Raw genomic sequence first — 21,977 nt, forward strand, 5'->3', positions numbered from 1 at the left:
CGTCAATATCAAGGTATCGACTTGAGGAGAGTTACGTTCTTCAAACACCGGACATTTACGTAAATGTGTTAATACGTTTATTGCATTGGGTAACTTAAAACACACGTACACTAAATCACGCAATTGTCACTGCAATATCACCATTATGATAACGTGATTATCCCTACCTTGGAGACCATGGTTTGTAAACCTAATACTCCCGTGTTTGTTTGGTTATGAAATTACATCTTCATACACGAAATTATCGCGTCACAGAAACACGTGAAGCGTTAGTGATAGTTTTAGTCAAAATATCTGCGTGAAATTCACGTGAATATTACGAGGCTGACTTGAGATGAATCATGTTCTTCATTCACGTGAAATTTACGTCGAAGAGGAAGGATGTTACTGTTACCCGCGTTCAACCCAATAATTACGCAAATGTTACACAATAAATGAACCAAAATAATGACGTTCTTATCCCGTTTCTGAACATCGTGTCTTGGATCTTCCATAATTACGTCCAGGCGCGCCGGAAGCAGTTTGGGATTAGAGGGGGTTGGGTGGGGGGGGGGGGGCGGTGCAAACATCCCAGAAGAGAAAGCTAGTTGCAACTGGTCCAGTTGATGAACCATTTATGCCAACTGGTAACCCTGGAAATTGAAACGGGCTAAATGATCCAGTTGATCCAGGCCAGTTATAATTCAACTGGTCTAGCTGAGCCATTAGAACCATTTGGTAAAACTTCCAACCAGTTGAACAGCAACAATTCTTCAATACTGGTAAGTCTGTATTTCCAATGTAAGGGCATTGGTAATACTTGTACTTTATTGAAATTATTTTAGTTCACAGTTAATGTTTCCCTTATTCATGTTTAACCAAATGTAATTTATACGAAGTAGCGAAATGTCCTAATAACTGGTAATTTATATTTGTAGTATTTTCGAAATGAATTGCAAATAACTAAATCATCAGTAATTAAGAAATATGCTGTAAATTCAGATAAATTGTTTAAAAAAACATAGATCTGCACGCACCCCATATTCAATATGCAAATGAATTGGTGTCAGCTGGGTCAACTCGAAATATGCCAACGCTCAGTCATCAACTGGTGCAACTGGAAATATGCACACTCCAGTTATCAACTGGTGCAATGAAAATATGCCAACAGTCAGTTATCAACTGGTGAACATAGACATATGCCAACAGTCACGGGATTATCACCACGGAACATGGTAACTGTGAAACCATCAAGACACCCAAGAATAACTCATTTTCACACATGGAAAACACGGAATACCCAGCTTATATTAATAATCCGTTTGAGTCACACGATCATCACCGCGGAACTGCTGGCAACTTTGACTACCATTTAAATAGGTGTTTTAAGACACCTAATCATGACTAATTTTTCACACCTAAAAGTCACGTATGCCCAGCTTAGATTAATAATCCGTTTGAGTCACGAGATTATCACCGCGGAACTTATGGCAACTTTGACTTCCATTTAAATAGGTGTTTTAAGACACCTAATAATGACTAATTTTTCACACCTAAAAGTCACGTATGCCCTGCTTAGATTAATATTCCGTTTGAGTCACGAGATCATCACCGCGGAACTGCTGGCAACTTTGACTACCATTTAAATAGGTGTTTTAAGACACCTAATAATTACTAATTTTTCACACCTAAATATCACGGATTCACAGCTTAGATTTGTAATCAGTTTTAACTACGTGATCATCACCAAGAAAGTTATGGTAACTTTGAAACCATTTAAATAGGTGTTTTAAGACACCTAATAATGACTAATTTTTCACACCTAAAAGTCACGTATGCCCTGCTTAGATTAATATTCCGTTTGAGTCACGAGATCATCACCGCGGAACTGCTGGCAACTTTGACTACCATTTAAATAGGTGTTTTAAGACACCTAATAATTACTAATTTTTCACACCTAAATATCACGGATTCACAGCTTAGATTTGTAATCAGTTTTAACTACGTGATCATCACCAAGAAAGTTATGGTAACTTTGAAACCATTTAAATAGGTGTTTTAAGACACCTAATAATGACTAATTTTTCACACCTAAAAGTCACGTATGACCAGCTTAGATCAATAATCCGTTTGAGTCACGAGATCATCACCGCGGAACTTATGGCAACTTTGACTACCATTTAAAAAGGTGTTTTAAAACACTTAATAATTACTAATTTTCACTCCTACATATCACGTTTTCACAGCTTAGATTAGTAATCAGCTTGAGCCACGTGATCATAACCAAGAAATTTATGGATAATTTGAAACCTTTTAAAGAGGTGTGTAAGACACCTCATAATTACTAGTTGAATATAACCAGAGATTCACGGACAGAACAATAAGACGATTAGCCGGTGTAAGTAACGTGATTATTACCATCAACCTTGGATAACCTGTGAAACCAATCAATAAAGGTGCTTACAAGACCAAATAATTACGTATTTATCGCCACCATCGGTTAACTGACAAAAAACTCGTTGCTTGGTCAAGTGGTTATTTGGTCATAAACACTTGATTTACAGAGGTAAGTGGAATCATGTTACTCCAGTCGCGTGATAAACTGGTGGTTTTTAGGTTAGATGAAAACGTGAACAGGAGTACCTTTTTTGTTTAAATGAAGGCACGTGTCGATAACGTTTAAATCTAGTTCAAAAGGCACTATACTTTAAAATCACTTAAAATACACTCCCAAAAGAGGTTACTTTTTAGTATTCTGTTTATTGGGATTACACAATATTCAGCTCTCATCTCGTATAATTCTTTTTCTTCGTTCAAACACAGTTCCACTCTACTACATGTAATATCAACGATACATTCAGTGACTCGACATCATTGTGGAGTTCGGAAGAGGGCTTCCCAAGCATCACGTATTACCCAATCATCGCTTCAAAGCAAAACGACAGCGATAAAAACGACGTCGACGATGATAACGATGACGAAACAAGTATCGCATCTGACTGCTGTCAGCTCCATAATGAAGTCTTGATCGAGATTCATCATGAAGATGATAACGATTCATTGTTATCTGACACTACTTCTAGTTTGATCAGATTCATGGACGAAATGGACAATGACAGTTTCACAGACGTGTCCAGCATTACAACCGACAATGAAGACGATAACGACACGTTTACGACAGTCACCGATTTGACATACTACACCCATGATCTTTTCGATGACGACAGCAGTGACGTCATACTTGATATCTCCCTCACCAAAGATGAATACGAACTTATCAATGGTAGAGACCAAACAATCGAAAGTGATTTTATCATTGCAACAACTTTTCTAGATGAAATCATTTCTGAGGTCGCCTTCAAACTGGATTCTAACAATTGAACCTCCGATATATTTTTGTTTAAAAAATTACAAATACTCAATTATATCCTTGTAAATAAATTTGGATATGCTATACTCAAATTTAAACTACCTTTGTGTTGATGTTGTGTGTGTGTATGAGTGAAAACTTGTGAAATAATAAGAGTAGAAAACCATTCAAACTCAACTAAAGTATACCGTGTGAGTCAAAAAAAAGTTTACACCTAGAAAATTGCTTAGTATTTTTAAAATCATCTATGAACAGTAAATTATTATACATCTCATGAAAGAGAGTTTTATCCCAAATCATTTGGTATCATTTTTGTGTGGTATGTGTTCACGCTTGGAGGAACAGGAGGCATTGTTTGCGAGAGTGCAAAAATCGAATTGCGCCAAAGTGATGCCTACAGTATGTATTATGTTGGGATTAGCGGAGTGAGAGAATGAATTGAATGTATCAAATGAAATGCATTGCATATGCTTTTTGCAGAAGCAAAGTCACACACACACGCGCGCACACTATGTTCGTTGATATTCGATATTTGATATGTGTGGCATGATCAATTTTGTTAGGGATGCTATTTGGATCTGCAAAGACCGAATTGATACGAAAATCCCAATTGTTTTATTCAAACATCACATAGGCAACTTTGGCGCAAGTCGATTTTTGCACTCTCACAAACAATGCCTCCTGTTCATCCAAGCGTGAACACATACCACACAATATGATACCAAATGATTTGGGATAAAACACTCTTTCAAAAGAGGTATAATAATTTACCGTTCATAGATGATTTTAAAAATAATTAGCAATTTTCTAGGTGTAAACTTTTCTTTGATTCACACTGTAGTATTTAACCTTAGAAGTTCAAACATTTCCTTTTTCTTTCTTCTTTATTTCTTTTCCACATGTCCCACCTGCCCCAAATAGGGATCTTAAGGGGGGTTATAGACACTGTTGGGACATTTTTCGACACAGCTCGCATGTTCTACCCCCCCCCCCCTCCACTTCCATAATTTAAGAACCCTAGCTACGCCAATTTGGAAAGTCTCTAGGCTCCAAGATTCAATCGCATGCGTCGCTCTATAATGACGTTAAGATTGCAAGCACTCCATCGCCGTTTCTTTTCTCCTCATTCATTGCGGTCTTCATCAGGTTGTTATTACTCCGGTACCTTCGTAAATTGGACTAACTGGCCGCGTTTAGAGGCGACCGAGGTTGGAAAAACAGCAAATAATGAAGGGAACAACTTCTATGACAATAGACCGTCTTCTTTTTTTTAAACGTCAACTGCAAAGTGATTTGCGAAGGAAAACAAATCACTGGGTATTATTCTAACGACGTTGTCATATATTTTGTGTGGGTGTCATTTATGAAGTTCAAGTTCAAATTATGAAGTTCAAGTTCATATCAAAATAATATCAAAACAGGTGACTTATTTTGGTCATAAACACTAATTGTGTGAATAAAACACGTATACATTCCTTCTCTCTTCCCCATCACCTCTCTCTCTCTCTCTCTCTCTCTCTCGCTCTCTCTCTCTCTCTCTCTCTCTTTCTCTCCCTCCCTCTTTCTCTCATCTACTCTCTCTCTCTCTCCCTCCCTTTTTCTCTCATCTACTCTCTCTTTATCTCTCTCTCTCTTTCTCTCTCTCTCTCTCTCACCCCTTCCTCTCCCTCTCTTTCTCTCTCTCTCTTCTTCATCCCCCTCTCTTCACTCCTCTCTTCCCTCATCTCTCTACACTAATTCTATCCAAGCCTTTAATTTAAATGAAGCAATCCGATTACTTTATAATTTTTTTGTTGGTTTTTGAACCAGGAACAAAAAATCAAAGCTGAAAGAGCTTTCTAATGTTCCGACGGACGAGAGGCAACACAACGAGGTCTTGAGAAGCTTTTTCGAGTCATAAATCAGTGGAGAATATACATTTAAACCTCGTTTGGGTGTCACTCCTTCCGTGATAACAATAGTTAAATATTTGATTGAGCATATCCCGAGACAACAATTCCTTTCCAGACACATTAAAAATCAATCATAGTATACATGTATAAGAGTTTACTTTATTCATATCCCTTGTTGATGGTTGTCTCATATTTTTGTGTCAACATGCGATGTTTTCACCTCTATCTGCACAAAGAATTCTCATTTATTTCTTCTCCCATCTCTTTCTTTTCCCTTTGTGCCCCCCCCCCCCTCCCCTCCACTGCCCTCCATCTCCTCTGTACCCTTCTCTTCTTACTACCCACGCCCCCTCCCCTTACCCTCCCCCTCCCAAATCGGGCGTAAATTTTCGTGAGGTAGACTGATAATGCTTTCCCGAAAATCCACCCTCGCGTTTCATGCAAGAGAAGCGAAGAAAAAGACACATTCATGGTTAAATATTATACACATATATTATTTCGCCTTTTAACTACTCTAGCGTAGATAATGTGATTTCAGTTTCAGGCCTCTCGCTGCTCGAACGTAACGATATTTGAGTATTCCATTGCACGTCATCATAAAGATTCAAATTTTACAAGCGAGCGAATATTGACAATGTTCGGGCGCCTCATCAATTTCGCTACCCGAAATATAAAGTTGAGGTTGTCCGGATATCGGAACTTTAGGGTACTCGGGAGCGGCAGCTCTCACCCCCCCTCCCCCCCCCCCCCCCCCCCCCCCCTCCTCCTCCCTGCTGCTTTGTACCTCTATTACTCTCCTTCCCCTCCCTATATTTTAAGAATTTCTTTGTATCATAAACACTATCCATTCTTACCCAAGTCGGAATTCATTAAACTTTCATTTGAAAAATCCTGAATTATTGATCCTGCATAAATCAATAAGACATCGTGCGTGGTCTAGATTTACGGAAAGTTCTCCCAGACTCAATAAAATCATGTGAAACCCTACATTCAATACATAGGAAGCATTTTGTGTCAGGGTAAATAGATTGATCTTTCCCCAGTGCTGAAATTTATATTCTATAGTATTTCCGAATTTCTATAAACATTCATCCCCATATTTCATAACTCCCGTATATTTATATAAGTTTTCTGTGCCAGACATATTTACATCATCATAATTATTTTCATTTTCATTATCATCCTTATCAACAACATTATTACCATCATCATCATCATCATCACCAGTTTGTGTGGGGGTATCACCCCCTCCCCCACCCCACCCTGGGCTATCACGCTATCAAGCAAGCGTTTATAGTGATAGCCCTTCTTCTGCTACATTTATTTAAAGCCCCTCTGCACTAGTTTGGCCAGGAGGGATTAGACCTCCCTGCATGGTCACTGCCAGGTGGCCTATCTCATCAAATCAGCTCTCAATAAACATAAGAAAAAGGGGACCATGGGGGACCAATGGTCACCGATTATGCATTGTTTGCTATATAGAGGGCGCAAGTAGCTATAATTAGTGCAGTGGGGCAGTAGTAAGTAGTGCAGTGAATGATTATTGGCAGTGTGTTTAATTAATCATGCAGTTATATTTTGTGTTAATATCAACATTTCTATTATTACTATATCGTATACACGTTAAAACATTGGGTATATTTTGTATATGTTGTATCGCTAAAGAGAAAGTTGGTTGCATGTTGCAGAAGAAAATAAATACATTCAATTCAATATACCGCCTTCCAATCATTATACGCAAACAGAGGGCAACCCGCGGGCCAGCGCGAGTGCTTGAGATGTGACATGAGTGAGACTTATCGATTTGGCGCGAAGGCTTAAATTTATTCTACACTGTGTACATTTCATTTTCCATGTGCTCAGGCCCATGTTGTCATGGATACGGAAATCATGTTCTGAGGGGATGCATTAGTGTAACTGAATACCTGGGCATGTGACGCACGTATAGGAGAATGTTTCCCCGGGAATGTCTGGTGATTATACATGCACGGATATTTATTCACATTCTGAACTAAAGCCAAATACAGAAATGCCATGGATGATTATTTTCCCTTTCTTTCTTTTAAGCCCCTCTGCACTAGCTTTGTCAGGAGGGATTAGACCTCCCTGCATGGTCAATGAGAGGTGGTTATCTCATCAAATCAGCTCTCAATGAACATAAGAAAAAGGGGACCATGGGGGACCAATGGTCACCAATTAGGTATGGTTTGCTATATACAGGCCCAAGTAGTTCAGAGGGGCTTTAAATAGGCTCTCATAATAAGGCCTTTATTCGTTTCTGTTATGTTAATTCTTGATTGTATCTTGTCATGTCGAATTCTTCTGTTGTATTTGTATGCTGTCAGCGATATGAAAATAAATAATGTATGAATAAATTAAATGATTTCCTATTTACCCAGGGTAGCTACATCATTATCAATTTTGCTCTTCCTGCGGGACCTGTAATCAATACCATCTCAGCATTGCTGGGTACCCATTTGCATCTTGGTGGATGGTGGCAAATGTGGATTAATGCTATATGCCAAAGGATTCGAACTCTTAAAGCCCATCTGTACTAGTGTACAGGAGGGATTAGATCACACTGCAAGGTCACATGACAGGTGGTTATCTCCTCAATTCGGCTCTCAATTACCATAAGAAAAAGAGGATCACGGGGGACCAGTGGTCACCGATTAGGCATGGTTTGCTATGTAGAGGGCGCAAATAGCTATAAGTAGTGTAGTGGGCCTTTAACCTTTGCATTGAGAGTCAAGTGAATGGACCAACAATTACCTCCGTTTCTTCGCAGTGATTTTAAACTTCAGGGTAATCATGAGTGATTACATAATTATTATACGAAACTGTTACTGAAGATCCAAAAACAACATAATATTTTGTGATGAGAATCTTGATGTGAACGAGCTGAGAAATGACCAACTAAAACGGAGAACGGAGCACGCATTATCATTGTGTGATAAACTTAAAGGCAGGCTTTACTACTTCAGCCAGAAGGGATTAGACCACACAGCGAGCCAGCGAGGTCACTGTGACAGGTGGCTATCTCATTAACTCAGCTCTCATTTAATATAAGAAAAAGAGGATCATGGGGGACCAACAGGCACCGATTGGGGAAGTTTTCTATAATATAGAGGGAGCAAGTAGCTACAAGTAGGGCAGTGGGGCTTTAAAACGAATGTCATTTCCATCAAAACATTGTCACTTTTATTTTATTTTATGTTTTTGGTTAGGGGGTAGAACCAACCCATCTAGTGAGTGACACATCAAGTGAATAATGTAAGCTGTTTCTCTCGTCTTACGTCTGCCCTTAAAGCAGAGCTCAAGATTAGCTCTCTAGGACGAAACTAAGATGTGCAGCTGAGTAGAGGGATACTGAACACATCGTGGCCGACATTGAATTTGGCAGTCGTGGCAAATCTGGGGGTGTTTCACAAAGATCCTAAGTTGAATTTATAGCTTTAAGTTGGACTTAACAATTATGGAAAGCCGTTAGCATCTTCGAGAATATTTTGTAAACGTTATTTTAAAAGCCCAAAAGGCATAAAATGTTGATTCAAATCATTCATAATTTCTATTATCAAGGATAGTTCATGTTCTTGATGTGGAATTTATAAAAAGTCTTAAATACTTTCACTTGTTAATATATTTTATTTTAAGGCTACAAAATTAATGGCTCTCCATAATGTTTAAGTCCAACTTAGAGTTAAGTTTTAATTCGGATCTTTGTGAAACACCCCCCTGGAGAACAAACATTCTGTTCCAATTTAGACATGTCTGATATTCAGTTCGAATTGCGGAGTTGGTATTGTTGTAGTTGTTGTTGTTGTTGTTTTGCAAACTGTATCTTTGATTGGCAGTGTTATTGTCAGATCCTTCACCCACCCAAGAGGGCGTCCAGAAACCGATACTTTGGGGTGAAGCCCAACCTGACAAACCATTGAGCACTATAGCATCAAAATAGGGGCACCCGTCTGTAGTCGATGGAGAAACGCGATTTAACAAGAGTACTGATTGGGGATGGAAGGGGCCCTATTATCTTCATTTCATGTTCCTCTCTCTCTCTCTCTCTCTCTCTCTTCTTCTTCTTCTTCTTCTTCTTCCTTCTCCCTTTCTCTTTCTCTCTCCCCCTCTCCCTCTCTCCTTTTCTCTCTCTCTCTCTCTCTCTCCCCGCCCCTCTCTCTCTTCTCTTCCTTCTCCCTCTCTCTTTCTCTCCCTCTCCCCCTCTCCTCTCTCTCCTTTCTTCCCCCCTCTCCTCTCTCTCCTCTCTCTCTCTCTCTCTCTCTCTTTCCCCCTCTCTCCTCCTTCTCTCTATTTCACATTGCCATCAACCAACAAAAGGGCACAGGGGCATGTGCCTCTATAATCTGAAATGTTCATCCATCCACAGGCCACCACATATCCACAAAGGGCGGATATAATGTTACAAGGCGATTGATCAATTTCATCAAGTTTGTCGGCCCTATAGATTAACCAAACTCTGAAGGATGTTGATCAATGAGAGAGGTTTGAAAATTACTGTATCGTTAGAATGTTTCTAAACAACAAAAGAAATGTAAAGGAGGGTGCACATGCTGCAATAGTGTATGCTAATGGCGTAGCTTAAGTCCAGTATTTGGGAGGGACAATGGTGTTTGTATATGGAAGAAATTGATCCGGGATTCATGAGGGGTTTCCCCTTTTTCTTTATACGTTCTTAATTTTGTCCCCACCCCCACCTCTCTCTCTCTCTCTCTCTCTATCTCTCTCTCTCTATCTTTCTCTCTCTTTTTTCTTTCTTTCTCTCTCTCTCTCTCTCTCTCTCTCTATTTTATATATATATATATCTATCTCTCTCTCTCTCTCCCCCCCCCCCTCTCTCCCTCTCTCTCCCTCTCTCTTCGTCTCCCCCGAGTTCCTCTGCATCCCCCTTTCTCTCCCTCTTCATCTCACTGATGTTTGTAAGTGCCCCTTCCAGAGCCCTCCCCTACTCCGGGGCTACGCCATTGGGGTACACTCTACCAGGTAACCTAAACAGCCACATGATCAATGTCCCTCTCCCGATGTTGGTGGTTTCTTTAATGAGAATGCCTCCTTTTTCTCCGGACTCAATTACCCCGTATTCGAGACATGAGCGGCCGGATGTAGCGCCAACGCAAAAAACCACGAATAATTAGCGAGGTAGGCGCGTGTCAGATGATACAACCTAACCAGACAGGTGGTAATGTATCTATCGCCTCCTAACAGGCACACACACACCCACACCCACACACACACGTGAGGGTCCGGTATTACCCTCACTCACCTTTGAAATAAATAGTTACAGCCGCTCTGTATGGTTACACTTCACAGATATTGCGGACTTTCATGATTCTCTACAATTATTTTGCATCCCGCTCTCATGCACGGCCCCTTCTTTCTTTAAAAAACAAACAAGGGTAGTAGAGTTGCAACAGAAATTTTATTCTGGAAATGTCATGCTCGTTGGGCAAATTTGAGCTTATCAATGCTGTTATATATCGGGGCACCCCGTTTACTCATACCCTCAATTATCAACTGAATAGGTACATTTCACAACACGTGCCCGCACCGTATGTTCTCCATTCGGTGTCTTATGTCGGCAAGTGAGAAATTTAGATTTTAAATGCCAGAAACTGATGAGCTCGCTCTGTTGCCATCTTCTTTAGATCACTGGACGCATTTTGGGTGCGCCCGTATGATAGAGCACGATTGAAGCTTATCTCTCCCTCATCTGGGTTTAATTTGTGCCTGGTGACTTGAGTTAGATCGAAATCTGACAATCTAGTCTCGTTTCAGGCCCCCTTCTTCTTTTACTTCTTTGGGTTAAGTCTATACCTCCTTCACAGTTGAAGATTCTTGCAGATTTATGAGTGTGTGCGTGCTTTATATGAGAGACAGGTGCATGGTACAATGCTATTAACATGGTGAAAGTAAAAAGTTTCCTTTCCTATTTTCAATGCGACTTTTACACGCTATTAAATCATTCATTTTTTTTTTTTATCGATTTTCGTCCATTTATATTATATACAAGGTAAAAAGTACAAATGGAAACAAGAGTGGTCTAATTTAGAGTCGTGTCAATTATTTGCAAATTCATTCATTGACATAGCAAGTCTGATAACAAGCATGTAAGATAAAAATGGTACATCAATTTACGTATTTAAATTGAAAAGAAATTAAATAGTAATAGCATAATTATACAATTGCATTTAATATACAAATCTATTGCAGTGCTCTCTGTAGATAAGGGAATAGATAGGACTATGTATATTCTTATATCGAAAAGGTCAAAACAATTATTTTTTTAATGAATAAAACCAATCAAATCAAATCAAACCAAACCAAACCAAATCAAATCATGTCATTTTTCGTACTTATATTTCTCAATCTTTTCTGTAAGGCGCTTTGATCAGTTTTAAATTAAATATAGTGCTATAGAAAAATTATTATTATTATTATTATTATTATTATTATTATTACTCCCCCTTTGCTCAAGTCTATAACTATCACCTTGCCAATCAGCTAATTAAAAAGTATGTTGTGCTGGAGGAGAGACTACGGCTATTTTCTCCCATGAGTCAACTCGTTTGATATCATGTGCGCTGCGAAGGAGATGTGAATCTGAACCTGATACTTAAAGGTAGAAGATAGAACTGATTTGCGACATCAAAATATAAAGCTTCCAAAGGCTTGCTATATCGCTCAACATCAAACCATGTCAATTGACATTTGAATGTCATTTTTATTCGTCAATTGATCCGACAGCTTGTACACGTCATCAAGATGTTTTTTCCTAGAAATGATGTACCACTCATTAACATATCATCACTTGATTGATTTCGGATTGCTTGATAGATGAATATTCACTTTGAAAAAATTAGAATACCGCCCACATGTTCCAAAGGCTTGCTATATCGCTTAGCATCACACCAAGCTTAGAACGATAGAATGTCATTCATTCATATTCGTTAATTGATCAGACAGCTTGTACACGTCATCAAGATGGTCTTTTCCAGGAAGGTGTGCTGCGCATGAGCAAAGGATGTGATGGTTGCCAACCAAATGGCATGTCATCAAATATCGATAGCATCTTGATATGTTTTTAATGGTTTAAAGGAGCATGTTCCCTGTATTCCAAAGGGCGTGCAATAGCTGCCTATTGACACCAACAGAATACGGCTCTTACGCAGATGGCATGTTCCGATAAATACACTGGCGGGAATGTGCCCCTTTAAAGACGAGACTGAGTTCGGATGAAGATGAAAAATAATATGTGAGCTTTCTGATTCTCTTTATGTTAGTTTGGAAGAATATCATAAATAAAAATGTAATGTTTCCTAAGAGGGATAGCTCTTAGAAATCCCTCATATTCGAAATATCATGAATATGGAGAGAAATACCCGAACAGTTTGGACTACGCTTTCATGCCAAATGTATGTGCAGTCCCATATACTCACTTCTCTGTGCAGTGCGTCACTATCAGTAAGATGATGGAGTCAATATCTGTTAATTTCAAACATTCCCAAACCTTACAATATACATCGATTCCTGTGTATACTCAATAATCAATCTTTCCTGAAGGCTTCCAAACATGCAGTTTCTGATACACAATTATTTAGCTCGACCAGAACCCAACTTATCTTCTCTTACGCTCTATTTTTAATAATGCTCTCACATGGCGTGTTTCATTCATGTTTGTTGTGTGCTTGTATAGACCTACAGCATATATTTGACCAATCAATTTCATTTTGTTCAATCAGTCTATCACTGTCATCTCGTAGTCATTGGGGACTTTTAGATTGTGGATTGCTACGCCGACGTCCTTTTAATGCACTGCCTTGTATGGACGTCACACGTATCAGTCCACGTAAATCTAAAAGTCCCTATTATGTCCGATACACGAACAGGCTGCTTGCACGTAATCATTTTAAATAAATATAGAACGACAGCCAATAGCCAGGGTTGGCGCCCTTTTCCCCATTTTTAAAAAATATTCTTATTCTACTTCTTCTACGTCTTCTTCTTCTCCTTCTTTTTCTTCTTTTTCTTCTTGTTCTTTTCTTCTTCTTCTTCTTCTTCTTCTTCTTCTTCTTCTTCTTCTTCCTCTTCTTCTTCTTCTTCTTCTTCTTCTTTTTCTTCTTCTTCTTCTTCTTATCCTTCTTCTTCTTCTTCTTCTTCTTCTTCTTCTTCTTCTTCTTTTTCTCTTCTTCTTGTTCTTCTTCTCCTTCTACTTCTTCTTCTGCTTCTTCTTCTTCTTCTTCTCCCTCTCCTTCTTCTTTTTCCTTTTCTTCTTCTTCTTTGAAATTTGGAATTTTGCAACTCCCCATTTCCATTTTTATCTTCAAACATCTCTCAGTAAAACATGAATATTAATAAACCATGATATATATAGTGAAATATGCCTTGACTTCAATGCAGAAAATTATTCATTAATCCTCAACCTTGTGATATAGAGATAAGATATGAATTGTCTTATGGTGACATTGATTCCAATCACAAAATGCGTTTCAGAGGTGACTACTGAACCTTGCACCAATAAAAGTTACATTGTACATTTACGTGTTTTACAGTTCGATATCCATCTAATTTACTATCAGGTTCAACCATGCATAATTTGCCAAATTTATTTAGTGCTAAAAGTTCGTAAATTGTCAACAAAATTGATATGACATGAATTACAATTAACCGTCTTCTGAAAATTTAAATATCATTCGAAAACAATGCATATTTGCATACTTTTCGATGACTGATATTGTTTCAATGTATTCCTCACGTTATTATTGTCGCATTCGTTATTACAATTACGTTTTATAAAACAAAATATTTCTTTACCATGTGAATAAAGTTCCCTCATGAATACAAGATACAAAGGAAAGGAATGACTTCGCAAGGGGTGAACGACACTATACACAAAGCTAACGACTTGAGTCAGTTATGCATTATACGTGCTGGAATCCATCGGGGAAATCGTGTATGCAGGGGCAGACGGTTTTGTGATTAGAATTGAGCGAGGGGCGTTTTTACTTTCCCGCGCCGAGCGATTCGTAATCGGTTTTTCGTCGACGCGGGACGATAATGCACCTCCGTTAGTTATAGTCTTTTTTGCAATGCGATTTTGGAGATATTCATTTCAGTGGTTTAAAGGTACCAATAGATGTTTCAATGTGTTATTAAAAAGAGAAGATAACAATAAACGTTCTTGTAAATAAACGTTCTTTAAACGTTTAATCTCCCATTTTTTGAAAGACGTTCCAACGATGTGCGCTTGCTGAATATACATCCATTGCTCTATTCTCACCTTCTCTCTCTCTCTCTCTCTCTCTCTCTCTCTTTGTCCCTCTCTTTCTCTCTCTTTCTATCTCTCTCTCTTTATCTATCTTTATCTCTCTCGGTTCTTCCTCTTGCTCTCCTTATCTCACTCACATCTTTCACTCTCTCTCTCTCTCTCTCTCTCTGTCGTTTTCTTTGGTTTTTTTCTCTTTCTTTCGTTCTCCCATCTCCCCCCTTCCACTCTCTCTCTCTCTCTCTCTCTCTCTCTCACGCACACAACCAACATACTTCTTCTTTTTCCCCTCTTTCTCACCCTCTCTCTCTTTCGCAATCTACTCTTCATGTTTTTCAGTTAAAAAAACAAAACATGAATGATATAGTCCAGGATCTTCAACGCCGCTTCAAACTGAAGAAAAATGTGATAATGCTCTTCCTTCTTCACGAACATAAGAATGCAAAATCATTATCCCGAGACAACGCCCTCTGTCCCTCTTCAAGCAAAAAAAATGAGGCTTTTTCACCTGTAATTGAGGCTCTTTCACCTGTAATTGGAAACCGCAAATATGCAACCACTTCTAAAGGCAAGTCACTAGTGGGTTTCGATGAATATTTTCATGTGGTTCAAATTCGGAGAAGAGGAAATAAAACCTCTTTTTTTGTATTCCTCGGGCACCCGTTCAGACTACCATAATAATTTATCGTGTCGCTATATCGTCGTTCATACTAATAACAATATGTTGGGTTTATATGGCGCTTAAAGGTATAGACCAGTTCTGGTCATGCGATTGCATTGTGAAAGAAACGTTGTCGAATCGATCAGAAAAGGTTGATCATCTAGCATATAAGTATTGGTGTGTATATACTGCAAGGTTCTGGAATCATCAAAATTATGAAAAATTTGGCCCAGTCTTGGTAAAGTTACAAGCACTGTACACGGAAAGATGTATATGGGACTACGCGATATCTACCCAGTCCGGATAGATATGATAGTTTACCAAATATATCGATAAGTGGGCGGTTTCCTGCATTGGCAAAATTTGTATCATCACGTAATAGTCAAAACATAATTCTTTCACATGATTGGTAATAAGCGCTTCCATTTATTTTTTGAGAGGGGGGCGTTTCCAAAACTGGTCTATACCTTCAATGCATCGTCGATGTCTCTAAGCGCTTGACAGATATTATATTATTACCCCGGTCATCGGATTCAGGCTTACCGGCACACAATGTATGCACATTCTCCACTCCCTGGGAAGCATTCAGGCCATGCCCCAATTTACAGATGCTCACAATGCTGAGCATAATACAATGAATTTCGTATCTCACCTGGTCCCCGTTTGACACCTGGGTGGAGAGTGGCAAATGTGTATCAATGTCTTATACCAAAGAACGTTAGAGCCGGACTGGGATTCGAACCCTCAACCCTTGGATTGAGAGTCAAGTGAATGAACCACTAGACCACGTCACCTCCGTAACCATGTAAGTTAATACAATCTTTCTAGTCAAGACGTCGTATACAGAAACATCGTATACGAAACGTCGTATATAGCGACACTCATATATGAGCATCGTTTACAACGAAAATCGATATAGAATCAGGGTCCCATCGTATAACTATAAATTTATGATTATATGTTATGGAAATATTAAGTTTCGTTATCATATGTACATATATTATGTAAAAAAAACATTTTGACATGAAGAAATTATTGTTTGTTTATGTTGTATTATACCTTACATTTATATGTTCTTTGTTATTCAGTTATATTTTATATGGAAAAAATGCAGAAATAAAATCAAATAAAAAAATAAAAAATAAAAAAAATAACTGGGTGGGATTTATGATTGGCAAGCTGTCATGGCAACTGACATATGTATAACTAGTTTCTTTACACGACATTTCTTTCTTAGAGTTTCGTATAAATATCTTCTAGTCTGAACGAGTTGTAAGTGGTTTTGATCAGGTTGATTGGGTTCTGGGGTGCAAATTCGAGGTATAACTTGGAAAACGGAAACGTTGCTCGGTCAGTAATATAACTCACTGCACATGGCTCCATAAAGGTCAAAGTTAGGCTATATATCTGTCTTTCAAATGCGGTTTTCGTATCATGTCCTTCTTCTTTGCTCGGTTCGTTTCTTACTTAGTCGTTACTTCTTGCTTTGAGTCTTATTTCTAATTCTTCTTCTTCTGCTTCTTCTATTTCTTCTTTTTTGGTTTCTTTCTTTCTTTCATTCAGTTTCTACCTATTTTTTTATATTTCTTTCATTTTATTATTCTTCTTCGTTTCCTTCTTCTTCTTCTTCTTCTTCTTCTTCTTCTTCTTCTTCTTTTTCCCCTTCATCTTCTTCTTCTTCTCCTTCTCCTCTTTTTTGTTTTTGTTTTTGTTTCTTTCATTCAGTCTTTCTTTTTTTCTTCTTTACTTCTTTCTTTTTCTCCTTCTCCTTCATTTTTCTTCGTATTTTTCTTCTTCTTCCTTTTGTTTTTCTTCTACTTCGCGTAATTGTTCCTTATTTTCTTCTTCTCCTCCTTCTTCTCCTTCATTTTTCTTCGTATTTTCTTCTTCTTCCTTTTGTTTTTCTTCTACTTCGCGTAATTATTCCTTATTTTCTTCTTCTCCTCCTCCTCCTTCTCCTCCTTTTTTCTCCTTCTTCTCAATAGCATATTCAAAATAACACGAAATAACGTTTTCTCCATTACTCTCTTTGAAATCCATAACAATGTCTGACATCTCGTTGACTCAACGAGATGCAATAATAAATGACACTTGACTGTACTCAGAATGTACAACGGCTTTAACCCTTTCCTTTTAGACAGAGAGGGGGAGGGGGGTTGGAGGCAATCATATTAGCAAACACTCCATGGATTAGCAGTTGCCTCTGCCTGCATGCCACTTCCCGAATGTTTGTTATAACGCATCGATCTTCGCAAGATGTAGACTTACTACGCATTCTTCAATTGGAGGCGCTATAGCCTAGTGTGACACGATTGCAAAAACACACTAAAAACTCATCTTGAAATATGCGAACAGTATACACTGACCTATAACATAATCCGAACATGATATTTTAAGGAAATACAATAAGGTACTGAAAATAACCTTTGGGCATTAGCAATTTTAACCAATTTATTGCTTTCACCTTTTCAGAGAAAAGAGGGCGCTATACTAGATTCCTGACTAGTAAGCTGGCCAATCTACTTCATCATAGTCGTGGCCGAGACAATCTCGGTGCAACGAATAATGAAACGTAACATGACCGTGTGAGACCTACATTGGCGTTTACACATTTTCCACTAGAACTCAACATGACGGCTTTTTAAAAATCTGTCTAGCGCCATCTTTTGTTCAACTAATAGCGATGATCCTGAAAAGAAATATGTGATAAGCGAGTTTTCTGTGAGTTCCCTGTGAAAAAAAGTAAAAAACAATATGGAGTGGGAACTAATATCATGTTTTAAGCCTTTTTACTTTTATGTACGTAGAGTAAAATGGAGGAAAGGGTTTCCTCTGTCTCAAATGTGTTAAATTTCATGCTGTAACAGTCGAGGAATGTAGTGGTCAAAATTAAATAGTAAATCGTCACAAGCTGGCGCCATATACATTGCTACTCCTCAGAGGCCATATCCTCAGAGTTTCTCAAAGTGGGTTACGGGCATATTACAGATAATTGTTGGTGTATACCATTTTCTTTTGTCCTTTTTTCTCCTTAAATAGATAGCTGATAAAGAGATGGTTAAGCCCTTGTTTATTAATTTATCTGCAAAAATGATTTCGGCCTGGCGTTTGTTATTTGTCAATTAAAACAGAGGATTGATGATGGTAGCACTGCATTGCTTTTTTTTGACAATCATACGGTTGTAAAGAAAGATTGAAAATAAAGAAGAGGAAGATGAAGATTTTTTTTTTTTCATTTCTAGTGACCCCTGTCCACTACAAAAACAGGAAAAGATGAATATCTTCACACATTTCTAAAGGAAATTAGTTGAACCAGTTCTTTTGAGGGCCCTGGGTAAAGGAGCAGTTTCATTATTTCTTCTTCTTCTTCTCATTCTTCTTCTTCTTCTCCTTCCTATTCTTTTTCATCTTATCCTTCTCTTTTTCTTTCTCCTTCTTCTTCTTCTTCTCCTTCTTCATCTTCTTCTTCTCTTTCTTCTTCTTCTTCTTACTTTTCTCCCTCTTCTTCTTCATCTTATCCTTCTACTTCTTCTCCATCATTTACTTCTCTTCCTTCTTCTTCTTCTTCTTCTTCTTCTTCTTCTTCTTCTTCTTCTTCTTCATCATCTTCTTCATCATCTTCTTCTGTTCTTCTTCTTCTTCTTCTTCTTATTTTTCTCCCTCTTCTTCTTCATCTTATCCTTCTACTTCTTCTCCATCATTTACTGCTCTTCCTTCTTCTTGTTCTTCATCATCTTCTTCTGTTCTTCTTCTTCTTCTTCTTCTTTTTCTCCCTCTTCTTCTTCATCTTATCCTTCTACTTCTTCTCCATCATTTACTTCTCTTCCTTCTTCTTCTTCTTCTTCTTCTTCTTCATCATCTTCTTCTTCTGTTCTTCTTCTTCTTCTTCTTCTTTTCTTCCTTCATCTCTTCTTCTCCTCCTTCTCCTTCTCCATCCTCGTATTCTTCTTCCTGACATAATTTGTTCTCAAAAGAATAGCGTCTTCTTCCTTTCTAAGGGAATGCATTTTTGTTTCTCTCCAAGTGGGGCCACACCCTATTTTATGGACATTCTCATTTCCAATAGAAACTTATATCTCCTTAAAACGATTAGACAAAATAATTTTGTACCAACATTTTCAAATCGGATAAATTTCCAGATTGAATAGGACAATTTTGCTCAAAATGTTTTTTTAAATCACCGCGAGCTTTATATTTTCTACGTCCGATTAAGCATACCATTATATTACATGCTTATCAACTCGGGAAATTTTGATCCCCCCCCCCCCCTTTTTTTTTCCTTTTAACTTCAAGTCTAAAGAATAGTGGCGTGTGCACATTTCTAAAATTAATGAAGAATAACAAAATAATGTTTGTCATCGTAGTTAGCATTAATGCAACAATATTCCCTTTGTATTCTTTATTGATCCGGTGAACATAATTGAATTTTACCATTACCACATAATATTGTTCTGTTAAACATTTTGATTACGGAATAGCCCAGTTCATGTTTATAATAAACGACTTATGAAAATAAATTTAGTCATGCAAAATAAAATCGTTTTGTGACATCTTTTTTTGTTATGAAAGAGAAAAAGGGAAAAGAAAATTATAGGCTTTTCCCATGTTGCGTTTAATATATTTATCGAGTATACTTGTTAGGGATTTAAACTAAAAAAGAACAGATGTCGAATTTCAATCAAAATCATTTGAGCGTATTCCAGAATTGTTCGCTTTCATAATACCCCGAACGGCGTTAATTACATTGGGCAATATTATATACCAGAAATCGATATCTAGTCCGAAAGCTGCTGATATCCCAAACCGCGTCAGTTGCAGGGAATTCCCGTAAACGCTGAGCTCAAATCGCAGAATTGTCCCGGAATTGCATAAGCTGGTAAAACGTTATGAACACAGCGACGGGAAATAAATTCATGCGTTTCATTTTGCTGTGTAATCTTCATTAATGCTAATTAGTCCTTAGCAACATACTCTCGAAGATAGTGACTAACGTAATTGCCATTGCTCTCTGTCTCTCCCCTGCATCATCACAGGATCTACGTAAGGAGAAAAAAGGGATCACTTAGGAGGAAGACTCGTTCATTATTTTAAGGGGTAAAATTCACCCGATGGTAGACATTTATTTTATCAAATTCTTATGAAAATTATATATTGTTATTTTGGAGGATAAGAATATAATTTTTGTATAGTATTTTTTTAAAATTATAACGGTGGATTGTTAACAATAGTTTAAATTAGATGCCATCGGAAGATCAGCGATGATTCTGTGACCCCTATTAGAAAGTGGACGCGCCCCTTAGTGTCCTCAGCATCTATTCTTGGATAGCGGATCGGAGTGCGAAATCAGCTTGTCAAGTTAGCTATTCAGCAATCTCGCATAGTAATACATACATACATGGACTATATCGGCCATATTGGCCTTACAACGTGAAATTCTCTTGGATAATTGTGGAAAACAACACCGAAATCATCAGAAAGGGATCTATTCAAGACTGTCAAGATGTTGCTTAGGATAGGAAGTTCGTGGGCAGGAGTTTTACTGGTTTATATCGTCTGTTTAGGGAGTATTTATTGTCAAGGTAAGTCGTAGTGAGCAGAAATCACGGACACTGACTGTTGTGTGCCCTTATTGTGTGTGTTTTGAATCGGCGATCGATTTGTTAATGTGTGCATGTGTTGAGATGGGGCTTGGCTTTCTCTCCGTGATTTTATGTCAGAAAGCCGTCTAAATCACAACGTTTAATTTTAGAAACAGAGACAGGTTACTGTTATTACTATTTAGAGTTGGTTTAGGAAGATAAATTGGCCTGTGAGATGACCATTTGCATTTCCATCTCCCCTCCCAAATACACACTTGCACCTGTGTACTTGCAATGCAGTTGCAACTGCATACATGTATTACAAAAACAAGTCAGTGCATCAAATAGAGTGTCGTCTACATACATGTACATGCATGTCATAATCATTCAGTGCATTTGGACATAATAATTCATTATGTTTCCCCATAAATAATCATCCATGGATGACGTAAATGTATCTTTGATCGGGTATGAATGCTCAATGTTGTTCATGTACGTTGTGATCAACAGAGCAGTTCATCTCGTCTGCTAATGCAAGGCCATCATGCAAGGTCATATCGGAACATTAATCACTTTTGGTTATTTATGTCTGGGACAGTCATTTTGCATAGTCTGATACATATTCATAATATAGTTGGTGGTGCTCTGTAGAATGAAATGTATTGAGTTGACAAGCCTTTTCAGTTTGCTACAGCATTTGTGTCATGGGTTCATTTCTTATCATTCTTAAATACCAGTAATGACTTGGAATGGGGATTATCCAGAGTGACAATTTGAAACTTATGTTTTTTCCTCCAATAATAATATCGCTTTGATATCATGTACACCTACGGAGTTCCTGTTTCCCATGCGAGACAGACAAAGCACATGCTGTTCCCGGACATGAGTGGAAATGACTTCACAAGTTGTCAATATCCATGGCAATTAAAGGTGTCATTTCACAACTCTTAACCCTTCAAGTTCAAAGACTGTTTCTCTTGGGGGCCTTGCAAAGAACAAAACAATACATTTAGAATGTGTAATTCCGCAAATCCACAGTACTCTGTGTTTGGTCGTATATGTTTAAAGAATGAAGAAAAGTGAACAACAAAAAAAGAATGTTGCAGGTGTCATTTGGTCTGCTGAACAGGGAAAAAATACTTTAAAAATTTGGGGGGCTACTTTTCAAGCTTGCTTGCATGAAAATAACACTCTTTATTTTGTTTTGCATTGAACTCTA

Source organism: Strongylocentrotus purpuratus, unplaced genomic scaffold, assembly GCF_000002235.5.
Source record: "Strongylocentrotus purpuratus isolate Spur 01 unplaced genomic scaffold, Spur_5.0 spur5_contig_816, whole genome shotgun sequence".
Classification (NCBI taxonomy): domain Eukaryota; kingdom Metazoa; phylum Echinodermata; class Echinoidea; order Camarodonta; family Strongylocentrotidae; genus Strongylocentrotus; species Strongylocentrotus purpuratus.